Source organism: Macaca mulatta, chromosome 16 (assembly GCF_049350105.2).
Source record: "Macaca mulatta isolate MMU2019108-1 chromosome 16, T2T-MMU8v2.0, whole genome shotgun sequence".
Taxonomy (NCBI): domain Eukaryota; kingdom Metazoa; phylum Chordata; class Mammalia; order Primates; family Cercopithecidae; genus Macaca; species Macaca mulatta.
In genome coordinates this window covers 62892602-62914986 of record NC_133421.1, presented here as the reverse complement: position 1 = coordinate 62914986, position 22385 = coordinate 62892602, and positions in this window count along the sequence as shown.

The following is a 22385-nucleotide window of genomic DNA, read 5'->3' as shown; positions in this document are numbered from 1 at the left end:
GCTTTTATTTCTAATATTTGTTACTTGTGATCTCTTTCCCTCCTTCTCTTTTTACCTTGATCTTTCCTGCTATTTATTACTTTTAGAGGTCTTTTTTAATTTTAGAGATCTTTCCAAAGAACCAGTATTTGTCTTTGTTGACTTTCTCCATTCTATATTTGTTTCCTATTTTATTGATTTCTTCTCTTCTCTTTAACATTTTGTTCCAGGCTGGGCACAGTGGCTCACACCTGTAATCCTAGCACTTTGGGAGGCCGAGGCGGGTGGATCACCTGAGGTCGGGAGATCGAGACTAGCCTGATCAACATGGAGAAACCCCGTCTCTACTAAAAATACAAAATTAGCTGGGCGTGGTGGCGCATGCCTGTAATCCCAGCTACTCGAGATGCTGAGGCAGGAGAATTGCTTGAACCCAGGAGGCAGAGGTTGCCGTGAGCTGAGATCGTGCCATTGCACTCCAGCCTGGGCAACAAGAACGAAACTCCGTCTAAAAACAAAACAAAACAACAACAACAAAAAACATTTTGTTCCTTCTACTTTTGGGGGAAGGGGAGTGTTAAATGCTCTTCTTGTAAAAATTTCTTTTAATGGATGCTTAAATCATTGATTTTTGTTCTTCGATGTATTTAAGTCTATACATTTCTCCTTAAGCATGTTTGGGGCAATATTCCATTATCATTCAGTTCAAAATACTTTATAACTTCCATGATGTTTCTTCTTTGACCCCCACGACCTATTTAGAGGCGTATTAATTAATTTCGGAACATTTGGGGAGAATTCTCTAGTTATCTTTTAGTTATTGACTTCCAGCTCAACTTCACTGAGTCCAGAGAACATACTACACATGATTTCAGGAATTGGAAATTCGTTAACACTTGCTTTATGGCCCAGCATATGGTCAATTTTGTTAAGTGTCAAAATTGGTACTTGAGAAGCATGTGCCTTCTGTAGTTGTTGGTTTCCTCCTGGTTTTTAAAATAATATCCTATAAATGTCAGTTAGGGAAATTTGTTTAATTACATTGTTCAAATCCTCTACTGACTTTTAAAAAATCTACTTGTCTAATAGTTACTGGGAGAGCTGTGTCAAAAATCTCCAACTATGACTGGGAATTTTGGGGGTTTGCCTATTTCTTCTTCAATTTTTTTTTTTTTTTTTTTTTTTTTTTTTTTTTTTAGTTAGGTTCTTGCTCTGTCACTCAGGCTGGAAAGCAGTGGCATGACCATGGCTCACTACAGCTCTGAATTCCTGGGCTCCAGGGATCCTCCCATCTCAGCCTCTTGAGTAGCTGGGATTACAGGTGCATGCTACCACGCCTACCTATTTTTAGTTTTAGTTTTTTGTAGAGATGAGGTTCTCACTATGTTGCTTGGGCTGGTCTTGAACTCCTGATCTCAAGAGATCCTGGCACCTTGACCTCTTAAAGCATTGGGATTACAGGCATGAGCCAACACGCCTGGCCTGTTCATGAATTCTGTCCATTTTTGCTTTATGTATTTTGAGGTTATATTATCAGATGAGTATTTAGAACTGTTATATTTTCCTGTTGAATTGACCCTTTTATGATCATGAAATGTCCCTCTTTGTTTTTGTTTTTCTTTTCTTTGTTGTTTGTTTTTTTAAACAGAGCCTCACTCTGTCACCCAGACTGGAGTGCAATGGCGTGATCTTGGCTCACTGCAACATCCACCTCCTGGGTTCAAGTGATTCTCATGTCTCAGTCTCCCAAGCAGCTGGGATTACAGGAGTGCGCCACCACACCTGGCTAATTTTTTTGTAGTTTTAGTAGAGATGGGGTTTCACCATGTTGCCCAAGCTGGTCACAAACTCCTGAGCTCAGGCAATCCACCCGCCTTGGCCTCCCAAAGTGCTGGGATTACAGGCATGAGCCACCTGGCCCAGTTCCCTCTTTGTTTTTAGTAATACTTCTTGCCCTAAAGATTACTTTGTCTGATATTAATATAGCTACAACAACTTTATGTTGGTTAGCGCTTGCATTATATCTTTTTTTCATCTTTTAATTATAGTATTTACTTATTTATTTATTTTTTGTAGAGATGGGGTTTTGCCATGTTGCCTAGGTTGGTCTTCAACTCCTGAGCTCAAAGCGATCTGCCTGACTTGGCCTCCCACAGTGCTGGGATTATGGGCATGAGCCACCACACCCAGGCCTCATCCTTTAATTGTAAGCCTTCTGTATCCTTATATTGACCACTTGCACCCCCAAAACTGCTGAATTTATATTGAAGATGTGGCTCTTGTAAACTGCATATAATTGGATTATCTAATGCAATCTGACATTTTTTTCTTTTAATTAGAGGATTTAGCCCCTTTAAATTTCATGTAAATACTAATAGAGTTGGGTTTAATTTACCATATTCTATTTGTTTATTTGTTCCTGTATTTGCAAAGGTCTCTGGTTGCATATGAAGATCTGACTGGAAGAACACACGCACAGAAGCAGGTTAAGAGAGTGGAGCAGTTGTCCAGGTGAGTGAAACTGGCATCCTATATTAGATTCATGGTGGTGAAGATAAGGAGATGTGAACAAATTAGATATTTGGGAGGTAGGAAAAATAGAACTTAGTGATTGTGACCAGGCACAGTGGCTCACACCTGTAATCCTAGCACTTTGGGAGGCCGAGGCAAGCAGATCACTTGAGGTCAGGAGTTCGAGACCAGCCTGACCAACATGATGAAACCCACTACTCTACAAAAATACAAAAAGTTAGCCAGGTGTGGTGGCATGTGCCTGTAATCCCAGCTACTTGGGAGGCTGAGGCAGGAGAATTGCCTGAACCCAGGAGGTGGAGGTTGCAGTGAGCTGAGATCGTGTCATTGCACTCCAGCCTGGGCAACAGAGTGAGACTCTGTCTCAAAAAGAAAAAAAAAAAAAAAAAAAAAAGCAAAACTTCGTGATTGCCTTTAGAGTAGTGGTCTCCAACCTTTTTGGCACTAGGAACCGGTTTTGTGGAAGACAGTTTTTCCACAGATGATGGTGTGGGAGCTGGTTTTACACTTGATCTTAGCCAGAAGGCTGAGAAGCGATGGGGGGTGGTTTTGGAATGGAACTGTTCCACCTCAGATCATCAGGCATCACTTAGATTCTCATAAGGAGCACGCAAACTAGATCCCTCGCATGCGCAGTCACAATAGGCTTTCTGTTCCTATGAGAATCTAATGTCGCTGGTGATTTGACAGGGGGCGGAGCTCAGGCGGGGATGCAGGCCAGCCGCTCACCTCCTGCTGTGTGGCCCGACTCCTGCTTTAGGGTATAGAGTGAAAGAGTAAAGAATCAAGGAAGACTCTCCTATTTCTGGTTTAAGAGGTTTGGTGGATGGCACCCCTATTTATTTTAAAAACTCAGGAGGAGAAACAGAACTAAGGGGAAAGATAATGAGATCAGTTTTGGACTAGTTGACAGCCTAGTGGAGAAAGTCCTGGTATCCGATTCAATATATAGGACTAGAATTTATATCTGAGCTGGAGATATTAATTGGGACCTGCTAAAATATGGGTGGTAATTCAGGCAATGGGAGAGTTAGGGAGTGAGGATAGAAACAGGCCTAGGAGCTGGGCGCGGTGGCTCACGCCTGTAATCCCAGCACTTTGGGAGGCTGAGGCGGGCGGATCACAAGGTCAGGAGATCGAGACCACAGTGAAACCCCGTCTCTACTAAAAATACAAAAAATGAGCTGGGCGCGGTGGCGGGCGCCTGTAGTCCCAGCTACTCGGGAGGCTGAGGCAGGAGAATGGCGTTAACCCAGGAGGCGGAGCTTGCAGTGAGCCGAGATCGCGCCACTGCACTCCAGCTTGGGAGACAGAGCAAAACTCAGTCTCAAAAAAAAAAAAAAAAAAAAAAAAAGAAACAGGCCTAGGACGAAAAACTGAGGAACATTTCATAGTTGGGTTGAGCCAAGGAGACTGAGAAGAGGTAGTCAAAGACGTTGAGAGAAGGAAACCAAGAAGGTACAGTATCATGGCCGGGCGCGGTGGCTCATGCCTGCAATCCCAGCCCTTTGGGAGGCCGAGTCAGGTGGATCATGAGGTCAGGAGTTCGAGACTAGTCTGGCCAATATGGCGAAACCCCATCTCTACTAAAAATACAAAAATTAGCCAGGTGTGGTGGCGCACGTCTATAATCCCAGCTACTCAGGAGGGTGAGACGGGAGAATCACTTGAACCTGGGAGGTGGAGGTTGCAGTGAGGCAAGAGTACGCCACTGCACTCCAGCCTGGGCGACAGAGTGAGACTCTGTCTCAAAACAAAAACTAAAAACAGAAAACAAAGTACAGTATCCTAGAAGCTGGGAAGAGAGTGTTTTTGTAAAGAGGAAAATGGGTAACTGCTCTCTGCTGCTGAGAGGTCCTATTAGGTAAGGACTAAAACACGTATGCCACAGCCTAAGGAAGAGTAGTTTGAATGGAGTAAGTGAGGTGGCACCAGGTGGAGTGGGTTATAAAGTAGGAGATGAAGAAATGAAGACAAATAGGCCGGGCCTGGTGGCTCACGCCTGTAATCCCAGCACTTTGAGAGGCCGGGGGGTGTGTGGATCACCTGAGGTCAGGAGTTCGAGACCAGCCGGGCCAATATGGTAAAACCCCGCCTCTACTAAAAATACAAACACTAGCTGGGCATGGTAATCCCAGCTACTTGGGAGGCTATAATCCCAGCTACTTGGGAGGCTGAGGCAGGAGAATCACTTGAACCCAGGAGGCGGAGGTTGCAGTGAGCTGAGATTGCACCACTGCACTCCAGCCTGGGTGACAGAGCGAAACTCTGTCTCAATTAAAAAAAAAAAAAAAGAAATGAAGACAAATTTAGATACTGACATTGGTAAGAATCGGCTAGGTTTGGCCGTGACAATAAACAACCCCCAAGTCTCAGTGGATTGAAGTAGGAATCGGCAAACTTTTCCTGTAAAGGGCCAGCTGGAAAGTATTTTAGGCGTTGTAGGTCACAGCTATTGTCATAGACAACAGAGACTATAATCTCTGTCGCAACTACTCAACGCTGCCATTGTAGTACAGCACTAGGCAGAGACAACATGTAAACAAAAGGGTGCGGCTGTGTTCCCACAAATACTTGTTTACAAAACCAGGCAGCCGGTTGGATTGGCCCCAGGTTGGCAGCAGGTTGGATTTGGGCTGCAGTTGGCTGACCCCTAGGTTAAAGCAACTCTGGTGGTCATTGAAATGTGCCGCTCGGATTTCCTTCAAGGGAACCTGCCACATGGGGCAGAGTGGACTGACAGCCCTGGCTGCTGCCCAGGCGTCCTTCACTGTGTTTGCATTGAGGTCATGCTTGCCAGGGCTGGTCCTGGCCAGTACTGAGCATGGCAGGGAACAAGGGCTGGCCCATTCCTGTGGGACTTGAACTCCTGTAACGGGCAATCTTGGCTTGGAGACTCTCTCCATCGGCCTATCTGAAAGTTTCTTAGAATTGTGGTGCAAAAACAGAAATAAAAATAGATAAATAAACAAATAAAGAGGCCAGGCAAGGAGGCTCATGCCTGTAATCCAAGTGCCTTGGGAGGCCGAGGTGGGTGGATTGCTTGAGGCCAGGAGTTTGAGACCAGCCTGGCCAACGTGGCAAAACCCCGTATCTACTAAAAATATAAAAATTAGCCGGGCTTGTTGGTGGGTGCCTGTAATCCCAGGTACTTGGGAGGCTGAGGCAGGAGAATTACTTGAACCCAGGAGGTAGAGGTTGCAGTGAACCAAGATCACGCCACTGCACTCCAGCCTGGGCGACAGAGGGAGACTCCGTCTCAAAAAAAGAAAAAGAAATGATAAAATGGATTTTGGAGACTCAGAAGCAGAATGGGTGGGGGCCGGGTGAGGGATAAAAAAACTATGTGTTGGGTACAATGTATACTACTCAGTTGAGGGGTCCACTAAAATCTCAGACTTCACCACTATATAAATCATCCGTGTAACCAAAAACCACTTGCACCCCCAAAACTACTGAATTTTTTAAGAAAAGCATTGACCTGGAAGTAACACATATCACTTCTGTCCAACTTTCATTGACCAAACCAAGTTGCGTGGCCATTCCTAACTTGAAGGGAAATTGCATCGTGCTTTGTGCCCAGAAGGCAGAGACACAGAAGACTGATGAACTGTCCTAATGACAATTGCAATCACTCCCCCCCCCCTTTTTTTTTTTTTGAGAAGGAGTCTTGCTCTGTCGCCCAGGCTAGAGCGCAGTGGTGCGATCTCGGCTCACTGCAACCTCCGCCTCCCGGGTTAAAGCGCTTCTCCTGCCTCAGCCTCCTGAATAGCTGGGATTACAGGCACCCACCACCGCACCCGGCTAATTTTTGTATTTTTAGCAGAGATGAGGTTTCACCATCTGGGCCAGGCTGGTTTCGAACTCCTGACCTCATGATACACCTGCCTTGGCCTCCCAAAGTGCTGAGATTACAGGTGTGAGCCACCGGGCCTGGCTCCAGCAATCACTCTTTTAAACAGTTTAAGGAAGGAGAAGGGGAGATGTTGGAAGTTGTCACTTTGAAGAGCAGGAAGGGAGTTAATCACTGAAGCATAGCCAGGATTGTCAAGCCACGTTCAGGTTTCATATAACATTGAGGACCACCATTTTCTTTGGTACCAGTCTTCTCAGCTATGTGCTTTTCTCTAGTGATGCTCAGCTGCCTGGATGCAGGCACGATAAAAGCCAAGAGTTGGATTCATCAATTTTTAACATATTATTTTATTTTATTTATTTTTGAGTCGGAGTCTTACTCTGTCACCCAGGCTGGAGTGCACTGGTGTGATCTTGGCTCACTGCAACCTCCGCCTGCTGACTCCAAGTGATTCTCCTGCCTCAGCCTCCCAAGTAGCTGGACTACAGGTATAAGCCAGCACGCCCAGCTAATTTTTTTGTATTTTTAGTAGAGATGGGGTTTTGCCATGTTGGCCAGGCTGGTCTCGAACTCCTGACCTCAAGTGATCCACTTGCCTCAGTCTCCCAAATTGTTGGGTTTACAGGTGTGAGCCACTGCATCCCGCCTAGATAACATTTTTAAAATACATTGATGCCCCCTCCCATCATGAAAGCAAGGATTTTTGTCCGTTTTGTTTAATGCTATGGCCTTAACCTAGAACAGTGATTGGTCAAGACAGGTCCTATTTAAATATTTGTTGAATGAATGATTCAATGCTCTTTAGAAAAATTCAGGCTGGGCGTGGTAGCTCATGCCTGTAATCCGAGTACTTTGGGAGGCTGAGGTGGGAGGATCACTTGAGGCCCAGAGTTCAAGCAAGATCCCATCTCTACAAAAAAAGAAAAGAAGGCCGGGCGCGGTGGCTCAAGCCTGTAATCCCAGCACTTTGGGAGGCCGAGGCGGGCGGATCACAAGGTCAGGAGATCGAGACCACAGTGAAACCCCGTCTCTACTAAAAATACAAAAAAAAAAAAAAAAATTAGCCGGGCGCGGTGGCGGGCGCCTGTAGTCCCAGCTACTCAGGAGGCTGAGGCAGGAGAATGGCGGGAACCCGGGAGGCGGAGCTTGCAGTGAGCCAAGATCGCGCCACTGCACTCCAGCCTGGGCAACAGCGTGAGACTCCGTCTCAAAAAAAAAAAAAAAAAAAAAAAAAAGAAAAGAAAAATTCAAATCATAAAGAGGTGTATAGGTTTAAAAGTGGATTCCTTTGGGGCTGGGTGCAGTGACTCATGCCTGTAATCCCAGCACTTTGGGAGGCTGAGGCGGGCAAATCACTTGAGGTCAGGAGTTTGAGACCAGCCTGTCTAACATGGCGAAACCCCATCTCTACTAAAAATAAAAAAATTAGCCAGGTGTGGTGGCTAATACCTGTAATCCCAGCTACATGGGAGGCTGAGGCACGAGAATCGTTTGAATCTGGGAGGAGGAGGTTGCAGTGAGCTGAGATTGCACCACTGCACTGCAGCCTAGGTGACAGAGACTCTGTCTCAAAAAAAAAAAAAAAAAAAAAAAAAGCAACAAAACAAAAAACACACACACAATGGTGGATCCCTTTGGTTCCCATTGCCACTCCCTTAGGGATAACTACTGCTAATAGTGTGTGTGCGCGCGCACGCACGTGTGTGTGTGAGGCTGTGGGGTGTGTGTGTCTGTCTGTACTTCCAGACTTTTTCATATGCATAGACATACAGTAGTTCCGGCTTATCCACAGTTTCACTTTCTATAGTTTTAGTTACCCAAGGTCGGTCGAAGTCTGAGAATAGGTAGGTGGAATACAATAAGTATATTGTTACAATTGTGCTGTTTTATTAATTGTTGTAAATCTCTTCTTGTGCCTTTTTTTTTTTTTTTTTGAGACGGAGTCTTGTTCTGTCACCCAGGCTGGAGTGCAGTGGCGCAATCTCGGCTCACTGCAGCTTCTGCCTCCTGGGTTCAAGTGATTCTCCTGCCTCAGCCTCCCGAGAAGGTGGGACTACAGGCATGTGCCACCATGCCCGGCTAATTTTTGTATTTTTAGTAGAGACGGAGTTTCACCATGTTGGCCAGGCTGGTCTTGAACTCCTGACTTCAGGTGATCCACCAGTCTTGGCCTCCCAAAGTGTGGGATTACAGGCGTGAGCCACTGTGCTCGGTCTCTTGTGCATAATTTTAAAATTAAACTTTGTCATAGGTATGTACAGGAAAAAACATAGTACATATATGATTTGGTACTATCTACAGTTTCAGGTATCCACTGGGGGTCTTGGTCTATTTTTTAAATTAAAAACAAAGCTCGGGTGCGGTGGCTTACACCTGTAATCCCAGCACTTTGAGAGGCCGAGGTGAGTGGATCATGAGGTCAGGAGTTCGAGACCAGCCTGGCCAATATGGTGGAACCCCCGTCTCTACTAAAAATACAAAAATTAGCCGGGCGTGGTGGCGCATGTCTGTAATCCCAGCTACTCGGAAGGCTGAGGCAGGAGAATTCCTTGAACCCGGAAGGTGGAGGTTGCAGTGAGCCGAGATTGTGCCACTACACTCCAGCCTGGGCAACAGAGCTAGACTCTGTCTCAAAAACAAACAAACAAACAACGAAACAAAAAATAAGTAGTATTTCCACATGGTTCTAAGAAACGTTTTCCCCCTCAAGTATTTTATTATTTATTTATTTATTATTTTTGAGACAGGATCTTCTCTGTTGCCCAGGCTGCAATGCAAGGGTGTGATCTCAGCTCACTGCATCCTCTACCTCCTGGGCTCAAGTGATCCTCCCACCTCAGCCTCCTGAGTAGCTGGGACTACAGGTACACTCCTCCATGCCAGGCTAGTTTTTGTATATTTTGTAGATATGAGATTTCACCAAGTTGCTCGGGCTGGTTTCAAACCCCTGGCCTCAAGCGTTCCTCCTGCCTCGGCCTCCCAAAGTGCTGGGATTACAGGCCCGTGCCACCACACCCGGCTAATTTTTGTATTTTTAGTAGAGACGGGGGTTTCACCATGTTGGCCAGGTTGGTTTCGAACTCCTGACCTCAAATAATCCGCCCACCTTGGCCTCCCAAAGTGCTGGGATTACAGGTGTGAGCCACTGTGCCTGGTCATGGAGGGTGTTTTACTGGCTCATATCACTCAATTCCTAGGGACAACTGACTTCAAGTATAGCTGGGTTCAGGTGCCCAAATTTCGCCTTCATAATCTCTCACCAGCACTTAGATTTCCTTTGTTTTGGCTTCACTCTCAGATCAACTCTTGCATGGAAAGTCAAGACGCCACACGCCAACTGCTCTTCTTCTCTGGGAGATTGGCTCTCACTTAGATCACATGCCCTGCCCTAAACCAATCAGTTTGCTTGAGGTGGGGGATGGATACACTGATTGGGCAAGTCTAAGTCACAGAACTCACCCCTGCAACTGGGAGGCGGAGCCAGCCCCAGCAAACCGCTTGCCAGACAGTAGGAGAGAAGTGGTTTTGCAGACAATCTGCAAAAGCGAAGGGCAGTTGCCGGAATTCTGAAGGGATAATGGGTGCTGGGAAGGCTAAAACCACAGATTTTTACTAAAAAGGAGTAGCTTTCTCAAAGGGTTTGTTTAACATTTTGGTGAGTACAGATCAATTGCCTCCCAAACTGTCGTACTATTTTGTATATTCGCCAACAATGTTTGAGAGTTCCCTTGTATCTGCGCTCAGGTGAACACCAAACATTATCAATTGCATTAATTTTTTACCAAATTAATGGACCAAAATATATCTCTACCAGGTGCAGTGGCTCATGCCTGTAATTCCAACATTTTGGGAGGCTGAGGTGGGAAGGTTGCTTGAGTCCAGGAATACGAGGCCAGCCTGGGCAATATAGCGAGACCCTGTTTCTACAAAAAATAAAAATACAAAAAATTAGCTAGGCTTGGTGGTGTGCACTTGTAGTTCTAGCTACTTGAGAGGTTGAGTACAGGAGATTAAGGCTGCCGTGAGCTATGATCACACCACCGCAACACCTGGGCAACACACTGAGACTCTGTCTCAAAAAAAACAAAAAACATAAATTGTCTTGTCGTTACCTTTGCCCTCTGTCCTGTTGGATTTTCTGACCTTTTCTTACTGATCTGCAGGATCCTTTTGTATATCAGGGATAATAATTAGCAGGTAACTCTATCTGTGCTTTAAATACTGCAAAACTCCCACTTTAGCAGTCACTTTGTTTTTGTTTTTGAGACGGAGTTTCACTTTTGTTGCCCAGGCTGGAGTGCAGTGGCACGATCTTGGCTCACTGCAACCTCCGACTCCCGGGTTCAAGTGATTCTCCTGCCTCAGCCTCCTGAGTAGCTGGGATTACAGGCATGTTCCATCATGCCGGGCTAATTTTTATATTTTTAGTAGAGACAGGGTTTTACCACGTTGGCCAGGCTGGTCTGGAACTCCTAACCTCAGGTGATCTGCCCGCCTCAGCCTCCCAGAGTGCTGGGATTACAGGCGTGAGCCACCGCCCCCCGCCTAGCATTCACTTTTTTAACTTTATGGTGTCTTTTACTGTAATCAAATATTTTGATATTTTTCATTATAGTTTATGAATTTCATGTCTTATGAAAGTCCTTCTTATCCCCAAATTACAAAAAATGTTCTTCTTCTGGCACTGTCTGATTAAAACAAAACAAAACAAAACAAAAAACCCAAAAAACAAAAAACCCAAACCCTCCTGTATTTCTTCCTGGTGCTTTTGTAGTTTAGTTCTTTATATACTTAGTTAATCCATCTGGAATTCATTTTTATGTATAGATCTGACTTAAGTATTTATTTTTCATAGATGGATAGCCACTTGTTCCAGCATGGATTCTTTTCCTTGCTAGTTTGAAACGCTGTTTTTATCATGTGCTAAATTTCCATGTGGTGGGAGGTGGAGATTGAGAAGTATCTTAAAAGGTAAAACTGAATGAGAGAGTGAGTGGGAGGGAAAGGAGGGATCCAGGGTGACTACTTTTCCTGGCTGAGTGATTGTCTGGAACTGTGGAGTAGGAAGAGGGGCATGAATAGGAAGGTAGGTCAATTTGGGACATGTTGCTTTTGAGGGACTCATGGATATCCAGGACATATTTAATAGAAATACATTAAATACAGATGGCTCATGCCTGTAATCCCAGCACTTTTGGAGGCCGAGGTGGGCAGATCACTTGAGGTCAGGAGTTCAAGACCAGCCTGGCCAACATGGTGAAACCCCATCTCTACTAAAAATACCAAAATTAGCCGGGCGTGGTGGTGGGCACCTGTAATCCCATCTTCTTGGGAGGCTGAAGCAGGAGAATCACTTGAACCCAGGAGTCAGAGGTTTCAGTGATCAGAGATCACGCCACTGCACTCCAGCCTGAGCGACAGAATGAGACTCTATCTCGGAAAAATAAAAAATAAAAATAATATAAATACATGAAAAGCCTTTATACTAAAATATTCACTACATGAAAAATGTTTTGGAAACTGTTTCTGTACAACGTGTTCTATTGTTATGTTTGCCTATTCATTTACTTGGTTATTTCATAAATATTTGTGAAATAGGAAAATAAATCCTATGCTTGCTGTAATAATAATTGTTTTATGGTACATTTGGATTAGTGGTAATGGAAGTAATTCCCACCTGGTCAATTATCCTTATTTTTAACTACTTTGTTGTTGTTGTTGTTGTCAGTATCCATTTACTCTTCCAGATGAATTTTAGAATTATCTTTTCTAGTTTTGGTTAAATAATTCCACTGGAAATTTAAACTGGAGCTGCATTGAATTTATAGAGTAATCTTGGGGAAAATGAGAGCTTTTCCAGAGTGTTCTTCCATTTTGAGAAGATGGCATAGATCTTGCTATTCAGGTCTTCTTGTATATCCTGGGTAAAGTTTATTCCTGGGTATTTCATAGCTTCAATTGCTATCATGAATTAGATAATTTTTTCTAACATTTTAAAATTGGTTTTTCTTGGTAAAAAATAAAACTATTGATTTTTGTACATTTTTCTTTTAACTGGCCATTTTACTGAACCTGCTGGTGTGATCTAAATGGCTTCAGTTGAATCTTTGACTTTTCTAACTAGATAATAATGTAATCTGCATGTAGTGATGATTTTGCTCTTTTTGTAGTATTTATATCTCATTTCTTTTCTTAGATTAACTCTTTTATTTGATTCTTGCTTCTTTTTATTTACCTTTTTATAGCTTTATTATGAACAATTGATAATACAATAAACTACACATATTTAAAATGTACAATTTGATAAGTTTTCACATATGGACATATCCTCAAAGCCATCAAGTCAAGATAATGAACATATTTATCACCCCGAAAGTTTCCCCATGCCCTTTTGCTCCCCCCACTCTCCACCCCCTCCCCTCATCTCTAGGCAACCATTGATCTGTTTTCCATCCCTATAGATTAGTTTGCATTTTCTGAATGCAGTCATACAGTAGATACTCTTTTTTTCATTTGTCTTCTTTCATCCAGCGTAATACTTTTTTATTATGTGTCCGGGCGCAGTGGCTCACACTTGTAATCCTAGCACTTCGGGAGGCCGAGGTGTGGGGATCACTTGAGGTCAAGAGTTTGTGACCAACCTGGTCAACATGGTGAAACCCCGTCTCTACTAAAAATACAAAAATTAACTGGGCGTGGTGGTGCACGCCTGTAATCCCAGCTACTCAGGAGGCTGAGGCAGGAGAATCACTTGAACCCAGGAGGCAGAGGTTGCAGTGAACTGAAATTGCACCACTGCACTCCAGCCTGGGCGACAGAGCAAGACTCTGTCTCAAAACAAAGCAAAACAAATTAGCCAGGCATGGTGGCAGGCACCTGTGGTCCCAGCTACTCGGGAAGCTGAGGCAGAATGGCTTGAAGACAGGAAGTGGAGGTTACAGTGAACCAAGATCACGTCACTGCACTCTAGCTTGGGCAACAGAGCGAGACTCTGTCTCAAAAAAACAAAACAAAACAAAACAAAAAACCACCGCTAAACTAATTTCCAAAGTGGTAATACCATGTTACATACCCACCAGCAGTGTATGAGTTTCATTTTCTCCTCATTTTCAGCAGCACTTGATACTGTGCTGTTCCAATAGCAATTATCTCATTGTGAAACCATAATTTGCATTTCTCTAATGACTAGTGATGGGCATCTTTCTATATCCATCTGCATATCTTCTTCTTTGTTGAAGTATCCAAAACCTTGTGCTTTTTTTTTTTTTTTCCCCTGAAACAGGGTCTTGCTCTGTTGCCCAGACTGGAGTGCAGTGGTGCAAACGTGGCTCACTGCAGCCTTGACTTCTGTGGCTCAAGGGATCCTCCCACATCAGCCTCTCAAGTAGCGGTGACTACAGGCATGAGCCACAATGGTCAGCTAGTTTTTAAACTTTTTTTTTTTTGAGACAGAGTGTTGCTCTGTCGCCCAGGCTGGAGTGCAGTGGAGTGATCTCAGCTCACTGCAACATCTGCCTCTCAGGTTCAAGCAATTCTCCTGCCTCAGCCTCCCCAGTAGCTGGGATTATAGGTGCCCGCCACCACGCCTGGCTAATTTTTGTATTTTTTTTTAAGTAGAGACAGGGTTTCACCATGTTGACCAGGCTGGTCTCGAACTCCTGACCTCAGGTGATCCACCTGTCTCAGCCTCCCAAAGTGCTAGGATTACAGGTGTGAGCCACCGTGTCCAGCTTAAACATTTTTTTTGTAGAGACAGGGTTTCATTATGTTGTTAGACTCGTCTCTAACTTCTGGGCTCAAGAAATCCTTCTGCCTTGGCCTCCCAAAATGCTGGGATTACAGGTGCAAGTTACCATGCCTGGAACTTGTACCTATTTATTTATTTATTTATTTGAGAAGGAGTTTCGCTCTGTCACCCAGACTGTAGTGCAGTGGCACGATCTCGGCTCACTGCAACCTCTGCCTCCCAGGTTCAAGCGATTCTCCTGCCTCGGCCTCCAAAGTATCTGGAACTACAGGCACACACCACCACGCCCAGCTAATTTTTGTATTTTTAGTAAAGACCGGGTGTCGCCATGTTGGCCAGGCTAGTCTTAAACTCTTGACCTCGGGTGATCCACCTGCCTCGGCCTCCCCAAGTGCTGGAATTACAGGTGTGAGCCATTGCACCTGGCTCCGTATGGCCATTTTAAATAACGGGTTGTTTTCTTATTATTGGGATTTTAGAGTTCTTTTTGTATCCTGGATAAAAGTCCTTTATCCATATATGCTTGCAAATACTCTTTCCCAGTCTGGCTTGCTTTTTTATTCTCTTCCTCTTTGTTTGTTTGTTTGTTTGTTTGTTTGTTTGTTTTTCTTTCTTTCTTTCTTTCCTTCCTTCCTTCCTTCTTTCCTTCTTTCCTTCTTTCTTTCCTTCTTTTCTTTTCTCTCTCCTTCCTCCCTCCCTCCCTCCCTCTCTCTCTCTTTCCTTCTTTCTCTCTCTCTTTCCTTCCTTCTTTCTTTCTCTTTCTTTCTTTCTTTCTTTCTTTCTTTCTTTCTTTCTTTCTTTCTTTCTTTCTTTCTTTCTTTCTTTCTTTCTTTCTTTCTTTCTCTCTTTCTCTCTTTCTCTCTTTCTCTCTTTCTCTCTTTCTTTCTTTTCTTTCTTTCTTGAGACCGAGTCTTTCTCTATTGCCCAGGCTGCAGTGCAGTGGCGTGATCTTGGCCCACTGAAACCTCTGTATCCCAAGTGATTCTCCTGCCTCAGCCTCCCAAGTAGCTGGGATTGCAGTCACCCACCATCATGCCTGGCTAATTTTTGTGTTTTTGTAGAGATAGCATTTTACCATGTTGGCCAGGCTGGTCTTGAACTCCTGACTTCAGGTTATGTGCCCACCTCGGCCTCCCAAAGTGCTGGGATTACAAGCGTGACCCACCGCACCCAGCCTTTTCTTTTTTCTTTTCCTTTTTTTTTTTTAAGGCAAGGTTTTGTTCTCTCACCCAAGCTGTGCAGTGGCATGATCGTAGCTCACTGCAGTCTTGAACTTCTGGGCTCAAGTAATCCTCTTGCTTCAGCCTCCCAAGTAGCTAGGACTACAGGTGCATGCCACAACAACCAGCTGACTTACTGTCTATTTATATTTTATTTGAGACGGGATCTCGCTCTGTTGTCCATGCTGGAGTGCAGCAGCATGACCACGGCTCACTGCAGTCTACTTCCTGGGCTCAAACAATCCTCTCACCTCAGCCTCCCAAGTAGCTGGGACCACAGGCGCATGCTACCATGACTGGCTAATTTTTGTATTTTTGGTAGAGACAGGGTTTCACCATGTTGCCTAGGCTGGGCTCAAACTCCTGAACTCGAGTGACCCAACTGCCTTGGCCTCCCAAAATGCTAGGATCACAGGCGTGAGCCACTGTACCTGGCAAAAATACTATCTTTCTTCCACTAGATTGCCTTTACATCTTTGTTGAAATTTGGTTGAACTTATATACATGGATCCGTTTACAAGCCTTGATCTATTTGCCCATCTTGATGCCAATATGACACTGTCTTGATTGTGCTGTCGCTTTACAATCATCTTGAAGTAGTAGAAGTCCTTCAATTTGTCCCCTTCTTTTCCAAAATTGTTTTGATTATTCTGAATCCCTTGTGCCTGCCTGCCTTTCCTTCCTTCCTTCCTTCTTTCTCCTTCCTTCCTTCCTTCTTTCTTTCTTCCTTTCTTTCCTTTCTTTCCTTCTTTCCTTCTTTCTTTCTTTCTTTCTTTCTTTCTTTCTTTCTTTCTTTCTTTCTTTCTTTCTTTCTTTCTTTCTTTCTGTCTGTCTGTCTTTCTTCCTTTCTTCCTTTCTTCCTTTCTTCCTTTCCTCCAACACAGTCTCACTCTGTCGCCCAGGCTGGAGTGCAGTGGTGTGATCTTGGCTCACTGCAACCTCTACCTCCCGGGTTCAAGTGATTCTCATGCCTCAGACTCCTAAGTAGTTGGGATTACAGGCGTGTGCCACCGTTCTGGCTAAGTTTTGTATTTTTAGTAGAGAAGGGGTTTCACCATGTTGCCCAGACTTGTCTTGAACTTCTGACTTCAGGCGATCCGCCCGTCTCGGCCTCCCAAGGTGCTGGGATTACAGGCATGAGCACTGTGCTTGGTCTCAGTCCCTGCATTTTTATAAGAATTTTAGAATTAGCTTGTCAATTTCTAAACAAAAAATCTGCTGGAAGTTTGACTGGGCTTGTGTTGAATTTATGGATCAGTTTGGGAAGAGTTCACATCTTTTTTTTTTTTTTTAGATGGAGTCTTGCTCTGTTGCCCAGGCTGGAGTGCAGTGGGGGGATCTCGGCTCACTGCAAGCTCCACCTCCCAGGTTCACGACATTCTCCTGCCTCAGACTCCCGAGTAGCTGGGACTACAGGTGCCCGCCACCACACCCAGCTAATTTTTTGTATTTTTAGTTGAAACGGGGTTTCACTGTGTTAGCCAGGATGGTCTTGATCTCCTGACCTCGTGATCTGCCCACCTCAGCCTCCCAAAGTGCTGGGATTACAAGCATGAGCCACTGCACCCGGCCAGAGTTGACATCTTGACAGTATTAAGTCTTCTGATTCATGAGCATGGTATATTTCTCTATTTATTCAGGTCTTTAATTCCTCTAAGCAAGTTTCATAGTTTCTGGTATCAAGTCTTGTATATCCTTTGTCAGACTTATCCCTAAATAGTTCATATGTTTTGGATGCTACTATACAGGTTTTTTTTTTTTTTAATTTCAATTTCCAATAGTTCACCTTCTAGTATATAGAAATATAATCGATTTTTATATGTTGACAGAGTCTCGCTCTGTCACCTAGGCTGGAGTGCAATGGCGCAATCTTGGCTCACTGCAACCTCTGCCTCCCGGGTTCAAGCCATTCTCCTGCCTTGGCCTCCCGAGTAGCTGGGATTACAGGTGCCTGCCACCACTCCCTGCTAATTTTTGTATTTTTGGTAGAAATGGGGTTTCAGCATGTTGGCCAGGCTGGTCTTGAACTCCTAACCTCAGATGATCCACCCGCTTTGGCCTCCCAAAGTGCTGATATTACAGGCGTGAGCCACTGCACCCAGCTTCCATCAGATTTTCTGTGTAGAAATTCATGCCATCTGTGAATAATGATCATTTTGCTGCTGCCTTTCAAATCTGATGCCTTTTTCCCTTTCTTGCATTGGCTGAACTACAGTGCTGACTAGGGATGATATTCAGGTCTTTAATTCCTCTAAGCAAATTTCATAGTTTCTGGTGTCAAGTCTTGTATATCCTTTGTCAGACTTATCCCTAAATATTTCATATTTTTTGGATGTTACTATACAGGGTTTCTTTTTTTTTTTTTAATTTCAATTTCCAATAGTTCACTTGCTAGTATATAGAAATGTAATCGATTTTTATATATTGATCTTATCTCCTACAATCTTGTTAAACTTACTTATTAGTTCTAATAGCCACTTAACAAATTCCATCAGATTTTCTACATAGAAATTCATGTCATCTGTGAATAATGATCATTTTGCTGCTGCTTTTCAAATCTGATGTCTTTTTCCCTTTCTTGCACTGGTTGAACTACAGTGCTGACTAGGGATGAAGAGGGTGGACATCCCTGCCTTATTCCCATGCTGAGATGCAAATCTAGGGCTCTTTGGGGAAAATCCACACTCTTAGTGGAGCCCTCTATGGTGTCATGGATTCCTTCTTTGTTAGGTTGTGCTATCAGCATAATCGAATCTGTTTTAAAACCCCAGGATATTTTTTTGTGTGTCATTTCAAAGGGATTGTCCAGGATGAAGGGGCACACATGCGGGCTCAGGGTAGCCATCTCAAATCAGAAGTCCAAATGTTCGGGTTTTGTCAGAGAAGTGTAACCCCAAAAGACAGAGGGTGGGGAGTCAAGATGATCTGACAAATCAGGGACTCTGGGCTGACAAGAGAAGAGAGTGGGCTGGGCGCAGTGGCTCACGCCTGTAATCCCAGCACTTTGGGAGGCTGAGGTGGGTGGATCATTTGAGGTCAGGAGTTCGAGAACAGCCTGGCCAACATGGTGAAACCCTGTCTCTATTAAAAATACAAAAATTATCCAGATGTGCCGGGCGCGGTGGCTCAAGCCTGTAATCCCAGCACTTTGGGAGGCCGAGACGGGCGGATCACGAGGTCAGGAGATCGAGACCATCCTGACTAACACAGTGAAACCCCGTCTCTACTAAAAAATACAAAAAACTAGCCGGGCGAGGTGGCGGGTGCCTGTAGTCCCAGCTACTCCGGAGGCTGAGGCAGGAGAATGGCGTGAACCCGGGAGGCGGAGCTTGCAGTGAGCTGGGATCTGGCCACTGCACTCCAGCCTGGGCGACAGAGCGAGACTCTGTCTCAAAAAAAAAAAAAAAAAAATTATCCAGATGGTAGTGGTGCATGCCTGTAATTCCAGCTACTTGGGAAGCTGAGACAGGAGAATCACTTGAGCCTACGAGGCGGCGGTTGTGGTGAGCCAAGACCTCACCACTGCACTCCAGTCTGGGTGACAGAGTGAGACCCTGCCTCATTTAAAAAAAAAAAAAAAAAAAAAAAGGAGTGGAGGCAGAAGGGAGCTGATGGACAGGGACTGCACCTCTGGATCAGTTAATGGGAGGTTGAAGAACAGTTGTATGACGAATCGTTGAATAAAGGGAGTAGACGATGCTCCAGAGAGGAAAACATGAGCACATACAGATGGTAACAGTGTCTAGATGGGAACAAGGCTGTGGATACAGTGGAAAGTGATCAGGCATGTGAAGGTCACGGCACTGAGGGGCTGAGACTTTGAAGTTACCCAGGATATGCTAGGAATTGGAATGTCAAAAGGCTTCAACAAATGAGAGGCAGTACTGCGGGCTCAATGGACAAGGCCACTGTGGGTGGCACAGTGAGGGTGGCACAGATGGATAGAGCAGAGGCTTTTGCAAGAAAAATGACAGAATGATGTTTTGGAAGCAGCACTGGGGAACTAGGAAGGGCCTGATCCCACCTCCCAATAGTGGCCCCACTTCCTGACCCTGAGATTGGGGGTGAAGGAGACTAAGCAGCAGCTGTTCCTGGAAGGGACAATGTGAGCCACAACAGCCATGGGGAGGTGCCAGACTCTTTCTCCCCAGTCCTGGGGTCCCAGCTCCCCTGCCTCTGGTTACACTTGGGGACTGGAATCCAGCTGCGGCCTGGAAGTTGGACACACAGTCCAGGGACTCAGGGCCAAGTGTTTCCATCAGCCTGGAGGTAAAGAAGAGAGGGGCTTTGGATGCCACAGGCAAGTCACTTCACTTTTCTGAGCCTCGCTTTTATCAACTCTAAAATGGAGTTTTATACACGCAGATTGAATTAAATAGAATAATATCCTGAGTGCTTAAGAATGACCCCAAGTATGATTATTTTATGTTCCTAGAGCTAGACCTAGATTTCCTTGTCCTTCTATGAGGAGCTCCTTGATTTTGGCCAGAAGCGCAGCCCACCCCTTGGAAGTAAGGAGCTCGAGCCCGATGCTCAGGGCAGCGTCAGGTCCTCAAAGGTGTCCCTTGAACACCTTTGAACACCAGCCCCTTACGGCCTCCGACAGGATGCTTGCATCCAGTTCAGGGCAGGACCTGGACGGGGGCTGGGCAGCTCTGAGTCTCCAACAGGACAAGGAACACAGCTGTGGGTCCTGGAAGGGAGGGGACAGGAGGCAAAGGGTGCATCCGTCTGCCTGACCCAGATGTGGCTGAAAACAGAGCAGGGCTGGGAAGGGCTGTGCTGGTCTCACAGGGTTGGAGCAGGACTGCTCACCATGGAGGCTGGCGGTGACAGTAATCCATAGCGGCTACACACTGGGGAGCTTCTCCCGCCTTCTTCCCAATTTCTAGATCCACACGTAGACACGCCAGAGAGACTTGCTCAAGCTCCCACAGCCAGAAGGTGGGACTTAGTGGGAGCATTTATGGGGCACGTTCCCTGTGCCTCTAGCCCATTCTCTCAATCCTCATCTTCACGTCCACTTTGGGAGAGCAGGAGATTGTTTCTGTTTCTGGTTGCGCCCCAACCACTGAAAGATGACGCTGCTCCTAGTAGGTGCTCAATAAATATTTGTTGAGTGTCAAGTGCATACCAGGCACTGTGCTGAGTGGCTTGTATCTGTGCACTCTCACTAACCCTCCCAGGCCCATTTTACAGATGAAGAAACTGGGAAACACAGAGGCTGAGTGCTCTCAAACATGCCAGTTGCCCCCTCCTGACCAAATAAACTGCCAGAGATACAGGGCTGTAAGGCAGAGTGGGTAGGTGTGAGAAGGGATCTGGCTCTGAATTCTGCCTACATCACAAATTAACTTGTGTCGTCGGGCAACTCACTTGATGCTTCTGGACCTGTTTCTTTTGTTTTGTTTTGTCTTGGAGACAGAGTCTCACTCTGTCACCCAGGCTGGACAGTGGCATGATATCAGCTCACTGCAGTGTCCACCTCCTGGACTCAAGTGATTCTCCTGCCTCAGCCTCCCAAGTAGCTGGGATTACAGGCACCACCACACTTGGCTAATTTTTGTATTTTTAGGAGAGATAGGGTCTCACTATGTTGGCCAGACTGGTCTTGAACTCCTGGCTTCAAGTGATCTGCCCGCCTTGGCCTCCCAAAGTGCTGGGGTTACAGGTATGAGCCATTGCTCAGCCTCAGTTTCTTTATCTGAGTGTAGTTGGGGTTGTAGGGTTGCCATGGGGCCCTGAAGCCCTGGATCTGGGTAGAGACAGTGAGAGGGGGTAAAGGTTGGGGCCCTTCTTAGGAAGGGAGTCATGGCTCTGCTCTGGGAGGTGGTAAGAGATGAAGGGGATGTACTGGGCTCTGGGAGACACATGGACCCAAATTCTTATGCCACTTACAAGCTGTGGGGCCTTGGGGATGGAACCTGAACTTCCTGAGCTTCTATTTCCACATCAATAGAAAGGAGGGAAGCATATGCACCACTTGGGCTTGTTATGAGGTTACATAAGGCCATGCTGCCAAGTGCCTATAGCAGGTGGTGCTTAGTAAACAAAAGCATGTGGGTGTCCCCTGGGCCAGCCTTTCCAGGAGAATCCCCTGAAATGCATCCCTGACCTGACCTTGGTCCCCTTGAGCTAGTAAGTCTCTAACACCTCTCCCTCTCTCTCTCTCTTTTTTTATTTTTAAACAGGGTCTTGCTCTGTGGGTCAGGCTGGAGTGCAGTGGTATGATCATGGTTCACTGCAGTCTTGGCCTCCTGGGCTGAAGTGATACTCCCACCTCAGCCTCCCGAGTAGCTGGAACCACCATGCCTGGCTAATTCTTGCATTTTATTTTGTAGAGACGGGATTTTGCTATGTTGTCCAGGCTGTTCTCAAATTCCTGGGCTCAAGTCATCTGCCTGCCTCGGCCTCCCAGAGTGGTGGGATCACAGACGTGAGCCACCTCGCCTGGCTGTCACTAAAACTTCCACAAGGAATTTGTTTCTTACATTGGCCTCTCTCCCCAGTCAGGAGAGGTTACCCTGCTAGTGAACTGGAGAAGGATGTGGTCAGGGTGGCTGGTGTCCAGAAGAGACACTTACTCAACCTCTGCATCCCTGCCTTTCCCAGGGTGACTCCTCCCTGCCCATAGCTACATGTTCTTCCTGAATCATGTCACTTAAAAGCCTCCGTGGGCACCTGCAGGGCCCACCCGAAGCTCCTTAGCTGGGCATCCACCATTCACAGCTCCTCCAACACTAGCCTGCCCCGTCCCAGCCTCTCCTGCTGCCGCTCCCTGGGCAGCCCTCTACCCCTGAGCCATACCGGCTCCTGCGCGCTGACCCCAGCGCGCTGACCCCAGCTTTCCCAACATTCTCCCTTGGCCGGGAACACCCTCCTCCTCTTTACCACTCAGCAAAATCCTGCTTTGCTTTCAAGGCCTAACTCAGATTTCAGCCACCTCTCCTATAAAGCTTTTCCAGATCCCTTTCCCTGAGGACTGATTGCTCCTTCCTCAGTGCCCCACCCCCAGGCTGGCAGGGCACACTGTCGCAGGGCAGCGGAATGG